The sequence below is a fragment of the Lontra canadensis genome, unplaced genomic scaffold (assembly GCF_010015895.1).
Source record: "Lontra canadensis isolate GAN:19392208 unplaced genomic scaffold, GSC_riverotter_1.0 scaffold13, whole genome shotgun sequence".
NCBI classification, from domain to species: domain Eukaryota; kingdom Metazoa; phylum Chordata; class Mammalia; order Carnivora; family Mustelidae; genus Lontra; species Lontra canadensis.
The window spans coordinates 28,026,511-28,041,988 of record NW_022631007.1 but is presented as its reverse complement, the minus strand read 5'-3'; the positions used below and the strand labels follow the sequence as shown (position 1 = coordinate 28,041,988).

Genomic DNA, 15,478 nt, shown 5'->3' with positions numbered 1-15,478 from the left:
GACATTGTGAGTCACGCTGCTATGAACATATGTGTACTTGTACTTGCTTGACTACCTGTTTTTAGTTCTTTTGATTATGTACCTAGGAATGCAATTGCTGGGTTAGATGTTAATTCTATGTTTAACTGTTGGAGAAACCACCGAACTATTTTTTCCAGCGGCTGAATCATTTTGCTTTCCCACCAGCAATGTATAATATTTCCAAATTCTTCATTTCCTTTGTTAATATTTATTATTTTTATTTGTTTATTTATTTTTTTTTAGTATTATAGCTATAGTAGTGGGCATGAAGTGGTACTTCATTGTTCCTTGGATTTGCATTTCATACTTTGCTAATGATTTTGGGTGCCTTTTCAAGTGGTTATTGGCCATTTATATATCTTCTTTGGATGTATATTCAAATCTTTTGCTCATTTTTAAATTGGTTTCTTGTCTTTGTGTTGCTGAGTTGTAAGACTTCTTTATATATTTTGGATATTAAACCTTTACCAGATACATGATTTGCAAATATTTTCTCCTATTCTGTAGATTGTCTTTTCACTTTTTTTTTTTTTTAAGATTCTATTTATTTATTTGAGAGAGAGAGTGAGACAGAGCATGAGAGGGGGAAGATCAGAGGGAGAAACAGACTCCCCGTGGAGTTGGGAGCCAGATGCAGGACTCAATCCCAGGACCCTGGGATCATGACCTGAACGGAAGGCAGAGGCTTTAACCCACTGAGCCACCCAGGTGTCTTTTCACTTTTTTTTTTTAAGATTTTATTTATTTATTTGACAGAGATCACAAGTAGGCAGATAGGCAGGCAGAGAGAGAGAGGAAGGGAAGCAGGCTCCCTGCCAAGCAGAGAGCCTGATGTGGGGCTTGATCCCAGGACCCTGGGATCATGACCTGACCTGAAGGCAGAGGCTTTAACCCACTGAGCCACCCAGGTGCCCCGTCTTTTCACTTTCTTAATAATACTTTTGATCTCCCAAATTTTAATTCTTTGAAATCCAGTTGATCTGTTTTTTTTTTCTTTGTTGCTTGTGCTTTTGGTATCATATTTATTTGGTATCATATTGCCAAACCAAGTTCATGAAGATTTACCACTGTGTTTATTCTAACAGTTTCATTATTTCACTTAGTTTAGGTTGTTGATCCATTTTCTTAAGATTTTATTTTTGAGGACTATCTACAACCAACATGGGGCTCAAACTTAACAACCCTGAGATCAAGACTCCTGTGCTCTACCAACTGAACCAGCCAGGCACCCCCATCCTTTTTGAGTAAATTTTCATGTATATTGTGAGGTAGGAGTCCATCTTAGTTCTTTCGCATGTAGATATCCACTTTTCCCAGCACCATTTATTGAAGACACTCTTCTTTCTTCCAGTGAATGGTCTTGGTGTTCTTATCAACACTCAGGTGGCCATAGATGTCTGTATTTAATTTCTGTACTATCAGTTCTGTATCATTGGTTGTATATGTTTGCCCTCACACCAGTGCCACACTGTTTTGATTGCTGTAGCATTGTAGTAAGTTTTGAAATTGGGAAGTGTGGGTCCTCTAACTTTGTTCTTCTTTTTAAATATTATTTTGGTTATTTGGGGCCACTTGCAATTCCACATAAATTTGAGGATTAACTTTTCTATTTCTATAAAGAAAAAAAGCTGTTGGAGTTCTGATAGTAACTGCATTGAATCTGTACACCATCTCAGGTAGCATTGCCATCTTTAAAATACTGGTTTTAAAATTCATGAGCATTGGATGTCTTTACATTTATTCAGGTCATCTTTAATTTTTTTTTAGCAGTGCTTTGTTGTTTTCAGTGTATAGATCTTTCACCTCCTTTGTTAAATTTGTTCCTAGGTATTTTGTTCTTTTGGATGCTATTGTAAATGAAATTGTTTTCTTAATTTCTTTTTTGGATTGTTCATTTTTGGTGTATAGAACATGGCTGATTTTGTGTGTATGTGTGTGTGTGCATGCGTGTGTATTCACCTTGTACTCTGCAGCTTTGTTGAATTTGTTTATTAGTGCTGGACAGGGTTTTTTGATCTTTGGGATCATGTCATCTGCAAGTAGAGATAGCTTTACTTTCCAATTTGGATGTCCCTTCCTTCTTTTCTTCCTCCCTCCCTTTCCCTCCTTCCCTCCCTTTCTCTGTCTCTTTCTTTTTTTGCCTAATTACTCTGGCTAGAACTACCAGTGGTGAAAACAGTCATTCTTGTCTTCTTCCTGATCTTAGGAGGAAGGCTTTTAGTCTTTCACCATTTAGTTTGATATTGGCTGTAGGTTTTTCAGAATTCCATTTTCATGTTGAGGACGTTCCTCTATATTCTTAGTTTTCTGAATATTTTTTTTAATTATGAAAGAGTGATGGATTTTCTCAAACGTTAGTTCTGGGTCATTTGAAATATTCATGTGATTTCCCCTCGTTCATTCTACCAATGTTGTATGTTATATCAATTGATTTTCTTATGTTGAACTATTTATTCTTAAAATTTAAGTTCCTTCTCCAGTAAGATTTTTCTTACATTTCCAAATTGATTAAAACATCAGTTCTTTCACTGTGCTACTCTCTAGAATGGAAAACCTGATTACACTTTTATTATTCCATCTAGTTGTTTGTAATTTGCTTGCTTACATCATTTTTAAGATTTTTAAAATCCTAAACCTTTATCTAATAATGTATAATCTTATGGAGCTCTTCAGGAAATATAATCTCTAGTCAGTTTTGCATAACTTTTAATAAGTTGATTTTCAGTAAAAATTTTATATATTTGATGGGTACATTAACAAGTACAATATCCTCACTTGAATTTAGTCTTTGATAATCTTTCAGTATATAAAGACAATTTTTTTTCAGTTTTGCAAGGGACACAATCTTATTATATTTTTCATTATGTAAGGCATACTTTATCAACTTTCAAGTCTAGGCATCTCTATTTAAGTACCTAAAGGCATCTTTTTTAACACAAAATTTGCCATACTAACATTTCTAATTGTACAGTTCAGTAGTGCTAAATATATTCACATTGTTGTGCAACCAGTTTCCAGAACTTTTTCATTTTGCAGAACTGAAACTCTATACCCATTAAACAAGCTTCCATTTCCCTCCTCCCTCCATTCCTTGGCAACCACCATTCTACTTGCTGTTTTTGTGAATTTGACTACTCCAAATACCTAATATAAGTGGGATTATCTTTTCTTTTTTGCTGAATTGTCACTTTATGTCCTCATTAGCTCATTTCCCTACTAATGCACCTCATGCTTCTGTTTTTTAACAAAAAAAAAAGTAAAAAAAAGTATCAGAACCATCATAGGAACTGTATCAGTGTTCAGCTGTGTGATACAGGGATTGAATATCATGCACACTCATCAGATTGTCACTTAATACCACACATTTAAGGTTGTCAGCCTATTTGTGTTTGCTTACTATGTTATGTTATTATGCTATTTTATTATTATATTATTATTTTATCTTTGTTATTTTGTTATTCTATTTATTATTTGTTATTATAAAGAGACTTAAACATGCTATTACCTCATTTAAAAATACAAACAATTCGAAACAGTTTGTGAAACCCCTTGAGAAGTTTCAACTTATAGTATTCAATTTTAAGCTCTTTGTGGACATAACTGCCTTATTCACATATGTCTGTTTACAGTATTAGAAATTAAGCCCTCAGACTTGTTTCTAGTTTCAGTTTGTTGGATCGAGTGGATTTTTAATGTCTTTGTGTAGATATTTGCTTATGTGGCCAGCAAATTTGTATATGACTTTACCCACATGGTGAGCCAGTTACTTTCTATTAATTGTTCTTTTCTACCGCGCTATTTAAAGAAGGATTAATATATGAAGACTGGGAGACTAAAACAATTATCAAATCACTATAGCAGCAGTAACTCATTTATTCCTTTGCCACAAAGATATGATCAGCATTTACTAAAGAATCTACTGGACAATTGCACTAACTCTAGGCCACTTCTTACTATGACATTTACTTGGAGAGGTGGAAAAATAATTGATTTATTTTAGTTAAATGTTAGTAATGAAAAGAGAATGTTCATATCTTTGAAGAGAGCTGGGTTTATCATTTTCTTATTTTTATTTTATTTTTTAAAAGACTTTATTTATTTGAGAGAGAGAGAGAGAGAAAGCGAGCACAAGCAGAGGGATGAGAAGTCGGAAAGGGAGAAGCAGACTCCATGCTGAGCATGGAGCCTGATGCGGGGCTGGATCTCACTACCCTGAGACCGTGACCAGAGCCGAAATCAGGAGTCAGCCACTTAACTGACTTAGCCACCCAGACACCCCGAACTTGGCTCATTATTATCTGAAATTGTACTTGCATTTTCAGAGGAAACACTCGAATTATTTTTAACCCGTATTCTTTGTCTTATTTTAAGCATTGTACTGTGGTCATTTTTGTATACTGAATATTGGACTTACTAGGCAAATTAAAAGAAAGTTGCCTTTTAGTCCTCATACTCTTCAAGTTAAAAAAAGCTATATTTTAAAAGAAAGAAGTCATTTTGGAGATCAAAGTCTGTGAGTACATGGAAGTATTTTTGCCAAAGAAGAAAAATTTACCATATTCTAATGTGTGCAGTACCTGCAATTATATTGTAGTACAACTGTTTATAGTGTTAAGTATTGAGAATTAGGAGTGATAAGGTTTGGGGCATCTGACTGGCTCAGTTAGAGGAGCCTGGGACTTTTGATCTTAGGATCATGCTTTTGAAACCCAAGTTGGCTGTAGAGATTACTTAAATAAATGAAACTTTAAAAAATGAGTAATAAGTTCTGATATGTTGTTTTAATTATTTATTGTAAGCATACTTAATGGTAAAAGCAAGTGGAGTTACTAGAAGTTAACTTCCCTCTTTTGTATGTTTGTTAAATTTAACTATTTTCCCAAAAGAATTTAAAGTTGTTAGTTAATTTTAAAATTAGTTGTGGAATACAGAGTATTTTAGAATATGATTTAGATTATAGTTTAATACTCGGAAAAAAATTGTCTTGTTTTTTGTTTGTTTGACACATCCTTGTAGGAACACACTTCATAAATTCTCCATATATTTTGAATCATTATATCATAATAAGTAGGAAGTTTTTCTTGAAATTAAAAATAATCATTGTGGGAAAAAACTGTGAAATATGAATAAAATTTTAATTTGATTATGGCCTTTCTTGTTGAAGGAAACACTCTAAAAGTATTTTCTTCTTTAACCAAATCTCATATCCATTACGTTTTTCAGTTTATGCTTCAGGATTCATCTCCCCTTTGAACTCATAGTAAGGAATGAATTTTTTGGTGGATTAGTCTATATCAAAAGGCAATTTTTTATTGTTTCATCTATGTTCATTTTATCTCACTAATAAAGTTATTATATGCTTAAACATGGAAACTGTATCTTCTTTTGCCTTTCCCTTAGTTCCTAGTAACAGGTATTTAATGAATTAGCCAATGATTAATGCAGGATCAGCAATACAGAGTTAATTCTGAAATTGCATCTTCTGTCTTTAGTTTTTTGGCAGTTGTGTTTGAGGTTGTACCCTTTAGGTGAAAATAACCATACTTCTTATTTTTGGATGAAGTACTTTGTGTTTCTTAACTTTTCATATGTACAAAAAGTGCTAAATCTTCAATCAGTCCGGATTAAGACTACTTCAAGAGATCACTTGCCTCTACAACTTCAAATTTGTTCAGAAATTAAATTGCATGTTACATATAAAACTGAAAAGAATCTTCAAATCAAATTAAGTCTAATACTTTCATTTTGTAAAACCAAACCTTAGAGCAACGGGCTCTATGTTACACAGCCAGTTCATGGCAGAGTCCAGCATCAGTGTCTAATTTCCAGTTCAGTGTTCTTTTTCTTTAAATTAGATGACTTTATTTCTTTTTAATGTATTCTATTTTTTTTTCATGTTATTTTAGAAAGAGGATCACATTTCAGGCCTCTTTCTGTTAATAGTATCACCATTTTCCACATCGTATATGAATCCTGGTATCATGTTGGATTGCTCTCCTTCTTCTGGCTCTAGATCAAAACTTAGAAGTGCCTGGGTTCAGGCTTCATTATCTTTTGCATCCTTTTGCCTTCTTTGTTTTCCTTTCATTCCCACCACCACCCTATTAGGTCATGTTTAGATGTTTCTCTAGTTTCTCTGTCTCCAGTATCATGTTTCCTCTTCTCACACATTGTGGATAACATTGCCACAGAAACACATACGAAATCATGATTCCTTTTTCCACACTTTTATTTATGCTATTCCCTTTTTTGAGAATATTCTTTTTCTACTTCTACATATATATTCAAATCTTAGACATCCTTCAAGACAAGCCCAAATCTCATTTCCTTTTTAATACAGGCTACATCTACCTAAATGAGGTGCCACTTAAAATCTAGGGTCAGTTAGTGTCTGTAATCATTTGACATCTAGACTCATGGTATCCTATAATAGAGTGCTACAGCAAGAAGAGACTTTAGATGTCACCTATTCTAGTCACCTCACTTTATATTTGGGTGAATAGTTTTCCTAGAGTTAAATGGCTAACATAAACCTTTGGGAGGTTCAGAGTAGAGATATAATTAGACTCCAGTCTCCTAACCTGTAATCCAGAATTCCTTCCTGTGTAACTCTCTTCCTTTCACTGTAAAGTGCCTTGTCTTTTTGGTGCTTTTTCATGAGTTCATGTATAATTTCTGCTACATGAAGCCAAGAATCTTGTTTTAAATTTTTTTGTAGTCCCCTTAATGTTTTGCATATAATAGGTCTTGACTGAATGTTTTATTTTATAGAGAATTGCTTTCAGATAAAATTAGTATTTTAAATAAGGTAATTTCCATTTTTATAAATACTAATGACCAAGGATTATACTGCTTTTATTTAAAAGAGATGAAAGAAGAGTTTTTAATAGTTCTTGGAAGTTTGGATCTATTTCTAATACTTTAACAAACAAAAAATAGTAGGAATTAACAAAAATATAATTGAAAATGTCTCTGGCTCTCTTCTATGGCAAGGTAGATGGGTTTCACTTGTTACAATATTAAGAACATTGATTTAAGTACAAAACTAGAAATTTTACCAACATTTCTTCATTGCTTTAATGTTTCCAATTTCTAAGGAAGTATTTTATATGCAATAATTTTCTAGCAGATTGTATTATGTATAAATATGATGTAGTTTTGTTGTCTTAGTTATTAAGCCATTACTGAACACTATGTGGTACAGTCTTTTCAGGTTTTAAAGTTTTATCTATATATTTGATTTAGAGCATGTAAGTAAAGCAATAAGAATTACAGCAAATATATACACTTTAAAATTCTTTTCAACTCAGCATGAATAAAAACTGTACCTTAGAGGGAAGCTTAAATATCTATTAGGTGAATAAAGCATGGGCTTCGTGCTTATAGTTGGGGATATATGTATCAGCTGCTTTAGATGGCTTACAGAGGTGATGTCAAGGTGAAAGCAGGCTTGCAGAATGGTTGGAAATCATTGATATTCTGACTTGGAGGCTGTAAATGGCTCAGTGGCAGATGGAGTCTTTGTCAAGGAAGAAAAATGGCAGCTTTGGAACATCATAGATATTTTGCTAGCAGCTCAGCACACAGGCTGTGACCTTCTAGTATTCAGGAGTCTTTCTTATGCTCTAATAAATTGTCCTCAGCTTTTATTCACCTAAAGTAGATAAATAGTACTTATCATATTTCAGTACAAATTGAGGTGTTTAATTATAGAGAGACATAAATATGTTTTATTATCTAGTTTTTAAAGAAATAAGCTTTTAAAGGAACGTGCATTTCTTGGTATCAGAAGTATTTCTCAGTGAGTTTACCAGAGGAAAAACAGTAGAGTTTAACAGGGAAAAATTAATTTTTTGGAATCACAGAATATTAAAGCTAGAAAGTATATGAAAAATCCTAGACAAACTCCCTCATTTTACAGATGAAGAGACCAAGTCCCAGAGACTGATTTAACCAAGGTAACTAAATTAGTACATGAAAAACACTAGGTAATTGTTAGATTATTTCTTGTTATACGTATAAAATATCTTTTGTTATAAAGGTAAAAGAAACTATTGTCTTTGAAGAAAACTTAGAAGTTCACAACATATACCTACTTACAGCATAAGAGTATATAATTTTAGAGACTTTTATTTACTATTCAATTGCACATACTTTTATTTAAAAGAATTCAAGTTTTTTTATTTTAGTTTGTCATTACTAGATTACAGTATAGAAAAATTTTTGTTGAATGGAGAGTTTATACCTGGGTTATAAAGTTATATTTGCATGAACTTTCTTCTTAGTCCTTAATAAGAATATACTTAAATAATATTTTGTTTAAATTAGAACCAATTCAAATATATATATATATTGTGTTGACTTATTTGAGTAGTTCTAAAAGTCTGTTCTTTTAGAAATATTGCATTTCACATTAAAATAGGAATATTACATTAAATATTAAAATATTTAAGGGTTATATAGTGAGATGTTTTGTTTTGTTTTGTTTTAAAGGAAATTGTCATTCCAGGCTATTTTTTATTTATTTATTTTTCTAAAGATTTTTATTTATTTATTTGACAGAGAGAGACATAGCTAGAGAGGAACACAAGCAGGGGGAATGGGAGAGGGAGAAGCAGGCTTCTTGTGGAGCAGGGAGCCCGATGTAGGGCTTGATCCCGGGACTCTGGGATCATGACCTGAGCCAAAGGCAAACACGTAACAACTGAGCCACCCAGGTGCTCCTATAGTGAGATATTTTGAAAAAATGCTGTATGTATCAGTGAGAATTTCTTTTAATTTTTAGTGGAATATAGGTCTCCATCATAAGAGTATATTATCATCCAGAGTGTGTTCAGCTCAACAGGTGACCTATGTTAAAGAGTACATCATGACTCAAACTGAAAGTGGAAGCATTACACAACTAATCTACTAAAGCATTTGACAACTGCTGAAGTTATAGAAAGGAATCATTGTCCATCACCAAAGAAGAGGACCCTTTGCTTTAGAGGGTCAAGGTTGCTACATTCAGGTGCTTCCAGTTGGAGTCTTTTGTAAGCCAGTATCTAAAGAAGCACAGTTCAAGAGAAATTTGACAATAATTATACAGAGTGATGCCTGTGCATTTTCTAAAGATGAAATTATACAACAATTTTACAAATGTTTTTGATTAGGAGACAGATTTAAAAAGTTAGTGTTGAAACCTTCCAGAATCTTGAAGAAATTTTTGGTTTTGTGTATAAGTTTTGTTTGGATAAAACTGATCAAACCTTAATAGATAGAATGTGGGCATAAAAATATTAATTGTTAATATTTTTATAAATAAATAAAAAATAAATAAATAAAGGAGAATACTATTCCTCTTAATGGGCATGTTGATATGTAGCCATGTCACCAATTATCTACTTTATTTTATTATTTTATTTTATTTTATTTTATTACTATTTTTTTAAGTAACATGGAGCTCGAACTCACAGCCCTGAGATCAAGAGTTGTCTGCTCTACAGACTGAGCCAGCCAGGTGCCCCCATTATTTACTTTATAACCTCAGAAAGAAGTTAGGTAATGATTACTAAATTATTCAACAGTTACTTATTGACTGCTTAGTACATGCAAGTGCTGGGGATAAGGCAGTAAACAAAACAGACTCTACACTCATGGGGCTTACAGCCTGTGAGCAAAAGAGATAATACTTAATAAATTGATATTCAGTATGTTAGATGGCAACCAACACTCAAGAGAGATCGAGCCAATTAAGGGTTGTGAGTGAAAGGACTGTGGAATTAATATTTTTTACAGGTGGTCAGTGGAGGCCTGTTTAATAAGATAACAGTTTAAGATCTTAAGAAAACAAGTTAGAACAAGTGACACTTGTATCTGGGTGAGGACTATCCCAAGGAAAGAAGTAAATGTAAAGACATTAATAAAGACTATGCTTGACATTATTGAAGAACAATAAGAAAACCAGCATGACTGAAGTGGAATGAGCAATGGAGAGTGATAAATGAAGTTGTAGAAATTTCACATAAACCTACATTTAAGATTTAATTTTTTTTTAAGAGACGATTTAAGAAAATTATGTTCTAAGCTTAACCAAAGCCCACATTGTTGCTAAACCAGGAGTCCCCAAAGTAGTCTTAGTAGAGCATTGGCTGTATGGAGTGAGTATTGAATGAAAAAAACAAAAAAATTCCATGGTCAAATAAGTTTAGGAAACATAAGGTTAATGTTGAACAGAATGACAAGATTTGTTTACCTACCGTTTCTGTGCATCTTTTAATGTGCTAATAAATTTTGTGAATCTCTAACTTGTTTGACTCTTTCTTCAAAGAGCATTTTATGGGACTTGTGTTTATCATTGCTCTGGTAAATACTCTGTTATCCAAGACTACAGGTTAGCTAAAGGTTAATAAAAGGATTTTCTACAAATGCTATTTTATAACTTCTCTATTCACCTTAAGCCAACACCTTTCCTTGCCTTCTTTTTCAGCAAAGACTTCATTTCTTTTTTTTTTCTTTTAAATATTTCTCAAATCCATCCTTTCTTCTCTATTCATAATGCCTAAATTTTTATGTAGGTTTGCATCATGCCTTACTTGGGCTGTCACTGTAGCCTCCCAACTGGTGGCTCTGCCCTTAGTTTTGCTGTGTCCAAATTCATCATCCTCTCAGTGACAATTTAATTGACATCACAAATCTAACTAGATTATTCATCTACTTAAAATAATTTACTAGCTTGCCATTACACAGAATAAAATTTAATCTCATTTGCATGGCATATGAAATGTTCCATAATCTGTCTCCTGCCTACACCCAGAATTTGGCCTAAATCTCTCATACTTAGGACTCTCCAACTGTAAGACCATGTATACTAGCTTAAGCACGCAGTGGTTTTGTTATTTTGCCTTGTTTACTCTATTATTTCTTCCTTGCACAGCCTTCCTCCTGTGACTAGCCTAATTCTACTCTTAGGTTTTAGAACAGATGTAATTTTCCCCAAGAACACTCTTAAGTTCTTGCTGGCTAAGTCAGGTGCACTGAAGTAGAGTTCTGTGAAAGCACTGAAAAAGAATAAAATAAAAATATGTGTTTTTTTCACTCTCTATATTCTATACCTTGTAGCTATCTTAAGTGCTTCCTACTTATAAGTGAATACTAAATAAATGTTGAAATTAACTCTACTAATTGAAGATCTTTTGATTTATGAGATTTATCAATTTCCCCTTTTCTTAGTTCAAAATCTGCTTTGATTGTAAAATTAAATATAATACATAAAAATTTCAGAAGGAAACATAAGGGAAAATATGTGGGACATAATTTGGTGAAGGGTTCTTAAACATGACACAAAAAGCATAGTCCATAAAAGAAAAAAATCAGTGAATATGAGTAAATTATACTTTATAAAAATTAAAACCTATCATTTTGCAAATGATGCTGTGAAGGTGATGAAAATACAAGCTATATAGTAGGAGAAAATATTTGAAAACCACATATCTGACAAAATGTTCATATCTTGGTTATATAAAAACTCTCAAATGCAACAGTCTGTTAAGAAAATGGGCAAGGAGATGAAGAAACATTCACCAAAGAGAATGTATAGATATCAGTTGAATACATGTTGAGACGTTCAACGTCACTAGCACTCAAAGAAATGCAAAAATGAGCTATCGCTAGTTATGCATCAGAACAGCCAAAATAAAGGATAGGAACATATATCAAATGCTGGCAAGGATGTGGAGAAATGGAACTTTTATACATTGCTTCTGGGAGTGTAAAATAGTACAACCATTCTGGGAAAGAGTTTGGCAGTTTCTCAAAAAAAAAAAAAGAAAAGAAAAACAAAAAGCAAACCAAGAAGCAAAACCAAAACAACAAAAAACTAAACATACCCTTATTACGTGACCAAACTACCACACTCCTGAGCATTCATCCCAGCAAAATGTACATATTTGTTCATAGCAGCTTTATTTGTAACAGCCAAAATTGAAAACAACTGAAATGTCTTGCAGTAAGTGGATAGCTAAATACACTATGGTGTGTCCATTTTGTGCAATGCTACTCAGCAACAAAAGGTTTCAATTATTGATACATGTAACAGTTGGATAGACCTCAAGGGTCTTTAGTTGGGTGGAAAAAGCCAATCTCAATATTCCATTTATATAAAGGCAAAATTAGTGGTTACCAGGGTTTAGGGATGGTGGAGGAGAGGAGTTTGGGTGTGACTGTAAAAGAGCAGCATGAGAGAGGTCTTTGTGGTGATAGAATCGTTCTGTACCTTGATTGCAGTGCTGCTTACATGAATCTACACATATGATGAAGTGAGAGAACCATACTTACACATTGTAGCTAGTTTACTGGTTTTGATATTGCACTATAGTTATGTAAAGTATAACCATTGGTAGAGACTGGGTGATGAATAAATGGGACTTCACTGTACTATTTTTGCAACCTTCTATAAATACATAATTATTTCAAAATTAAAAGTTTTTAATCTCTGAAGAAAAACTTTACCTCACCGCCTCATGTTCCTTGCAGCATTACTTACAATAGCCAAGACATGGAAATAACCTAAGTGTCCATCAATTGATGAATGGGAAAGATAATGCAGTATTTTTATAAAATGAACTATTATTCAGCCATAAAAGGAAATCCTGTCATTTGTAAGAACAGGGATAGACCTTGAGAGTATTGTGCTAAGTGAAATAAATGAGACAAGAAACGCAACACTGTATGATCTCATTTATATATGGAATCTAAAACAAAAGACAAAAACAAAACAAAACAAAACCCCAAAACACAAAAAGAAACAAAAAATTGAACTCATAGATACTAGAGGTATTTGGCTTAGTTGGTAGTGTATATGACTCTTCATCTTGGGATTGTGAGTTCGAACCCCACAATGGGTGGAGAGATTACTTCAAAATAAAAATCCTTAAAAAAAATATTGATCTAATAGGATGAATTGGAGCAGGAAGAGAGTTCCAATAGGGATACTCTAATATTCACCCTGTTGCAGTAGTTTAGGCAGAGGTATTTGCCAGAGGTGGGGGGTGGGCAGAATGAGTGAAGGTGGTCAAAAAGTACAAACTTCCAGTTATATAATAAGTCCTAGGAAAAACAAACAACTCTTTCATCTCCACATTAAACCTTAGAGTTTATTCATGTTTTTTTTTTCACTTTTTTTCCTTTCCTTTGTTCTCTAGAGACTTGTTTCATTGATCATTCATAAAATATATCCATCTTCTCCTTTCTTAACTGGTTTATTTAGGATTGTCCTGTCTTTATAAAATGATAAATAGAAGTAAGTAAACAAAAACTTTGCTTCCCTCAAGTGGTAATGTTTGTATATTAGAGATATATATCTATGTTAATATGTGTAGCTCTAGGTCATTTGTTTTAACTGCTGTATACTATTTTAGTATGTAAACATTCCACAGCCTTTTAATTTATTCATTTTCCCATATTTCATTATAAAAATAGCAGTATAATTTTACGTTTTTATATATGTCTCCTTACTCATATGTATGAGAATTTTTCTGGGTTCTATATGTACAGTGGAACTGTTGTGATATAGACTAATACAGCTTTGATTTTACTATATATTGCTTCATTTTTTCCACAGTGGTCATACCAGTTTATACAAGCAGTTCATAAGGGATTTCCTGCTCTACATTCTTGCCAACCTTTGGATTTCCTTAACTTTTGCCTTCCCACTCCCTCTGTAAAGAACCTGTTATGAACTCCAATAGATTTTACTTCTATAATATAGTTTTTTAAATTTCTTGCACTACTTTGACCACAAAAGTTAAAAAAAAAGATTCTTTTTATATTTCATATTCATCTTTGTATTTGACTCTACTGCCACAACTTTAGTCCCTTACCTCTTGGCTAAACTACTGCAGCAAACTGAATATTGTAGTATCCCTATTGGAGCTCTCTTCCTGCTGTTAAATCAACATTTCTTTTTTTTGTTTTTTTAAGATTTTTATTTTTAAGTTATCTCTACACCCAGTGTGGGGCTCAAACTCATAATCCCAAGATCAAGAGTCATATACTCCACCAACTGAGCCAGCCAGTCACCCTCTTACATCAATATTTCTAATGCAAGTAGTTATAGAATAGAATACTATTATTTGCAGTGTTAAATTTATTTTATTTATTTATTTATTTATTTATTAAATATTTTATTTATTTATTTGACAGGTAGAGATCACAAGTAGGCAGAGAGGCAGGCGGGGCGGGGGGAACAGGCTCCCTGCTGAGCAGAGAGCCCGACTCGGGGCTCGATCCCAGGACCCTGGGACCACGACCCGAGCCAAAGGCAGAGGCTTTAACCCACTGAGCCACCCAGGTGCCCCCGCAGTGTTAAATTTAAATACTTAATATGGTATTTAATGTTGTCTCCAATAAGGTCCTAAACTACCTTTTCAGCCATATCTTCCACTCTTTTCTATATATGCCTTATATACTAGCCACAGTAGATTACATTCATTTATTAATTCATTCAAAAGTATTTAATGCTCTTACAGTGCTATCCAGGTATGTTAATACTTGAGTTCTGTAGGTGGTACTCCTATAAATGAACAACGCATGATTTTTGTTAGGGAGCTTGCAAGCTGCCTCAAGCTATTCTTCAAATATGCACAGTGCTTTTCAGCTTCTGCTTCTCTCAGCATATGTCTTCCTTCCACTTATGATGCCATTTTTTCCAGTTCCTCCACCTGCCCATGTTGGCCTTTCAAAATCCTACACACTTTTCAGAGTCTACTTTAGATGTCACCTCTCATGAAGCCTTTTCTGAAGTTCTCAGTTAATTATGCTTCCATACTTATATTGCTTTATGGCACTTATTATATTCCATATATTTGCCTTAACCCTTCTAGGGTTTGGGGTATCTGGGTGGCTGAGTGGGTTAAGCCTCTACCTTCGGCTGGGTCCATGAACTCAGGGTCCTGGGATTGAACCCCGCATCGGGCTCTCTGCTCAGGAGGGAGCCTGTTTCCCTCCCTCTCTCTGCTTGCCTCTCTGCCTACTTGTGATCTCTCTCTCTGTCAAATAAATAAATAAAATCCTTAAAAACAAAACAAAAACAAAAGCAAAAAACCCTTCAGGGTTTGATAAGTAGAATATTTTGTCCATTCATTTATATTGCCCTTATAGCATTTACCAGTGTCTTGGATATAGTAGGCATACTATTAACTAAAGTAATTAAATTAAAGATCACCTATTAATTAAATCTAGTTTCACCGATTAGAACAATTTGGGGGAAGATCAATTTGAGTGAGAAAAAAATGCTTAACTATGTAATTTTATCAGTGTTCTTGATTTAAAACACCAAAGAATAAAATTTTATTTTATTTATTTATATGATAGACAGAGACCACAAGTAGACAGAGAGGCAGACAGAGAGAGAGAAAGGGAAGCAGGCTCCCTGCTGAGCAGAGAGCCCTATGCAGGGCTTGATTCCAGGACCCTGGGA

At 33.5% G+C, this 15,478-nt stretch overlaps 1 protein-coding gene across 1 annotated transcript in view; it reads left to right on the top strand.

Moving 5' to 3' along the window:
• BAZ2B (bromodomain adjacent to zinc finger domain 2B) overlaps positions 1-15,478 on the top strand; it is a 303,077-nt gene that overhangs the window by 94,026 nt on the left and 193,573 nt on the right. The window lies entirely within an intron of this gene.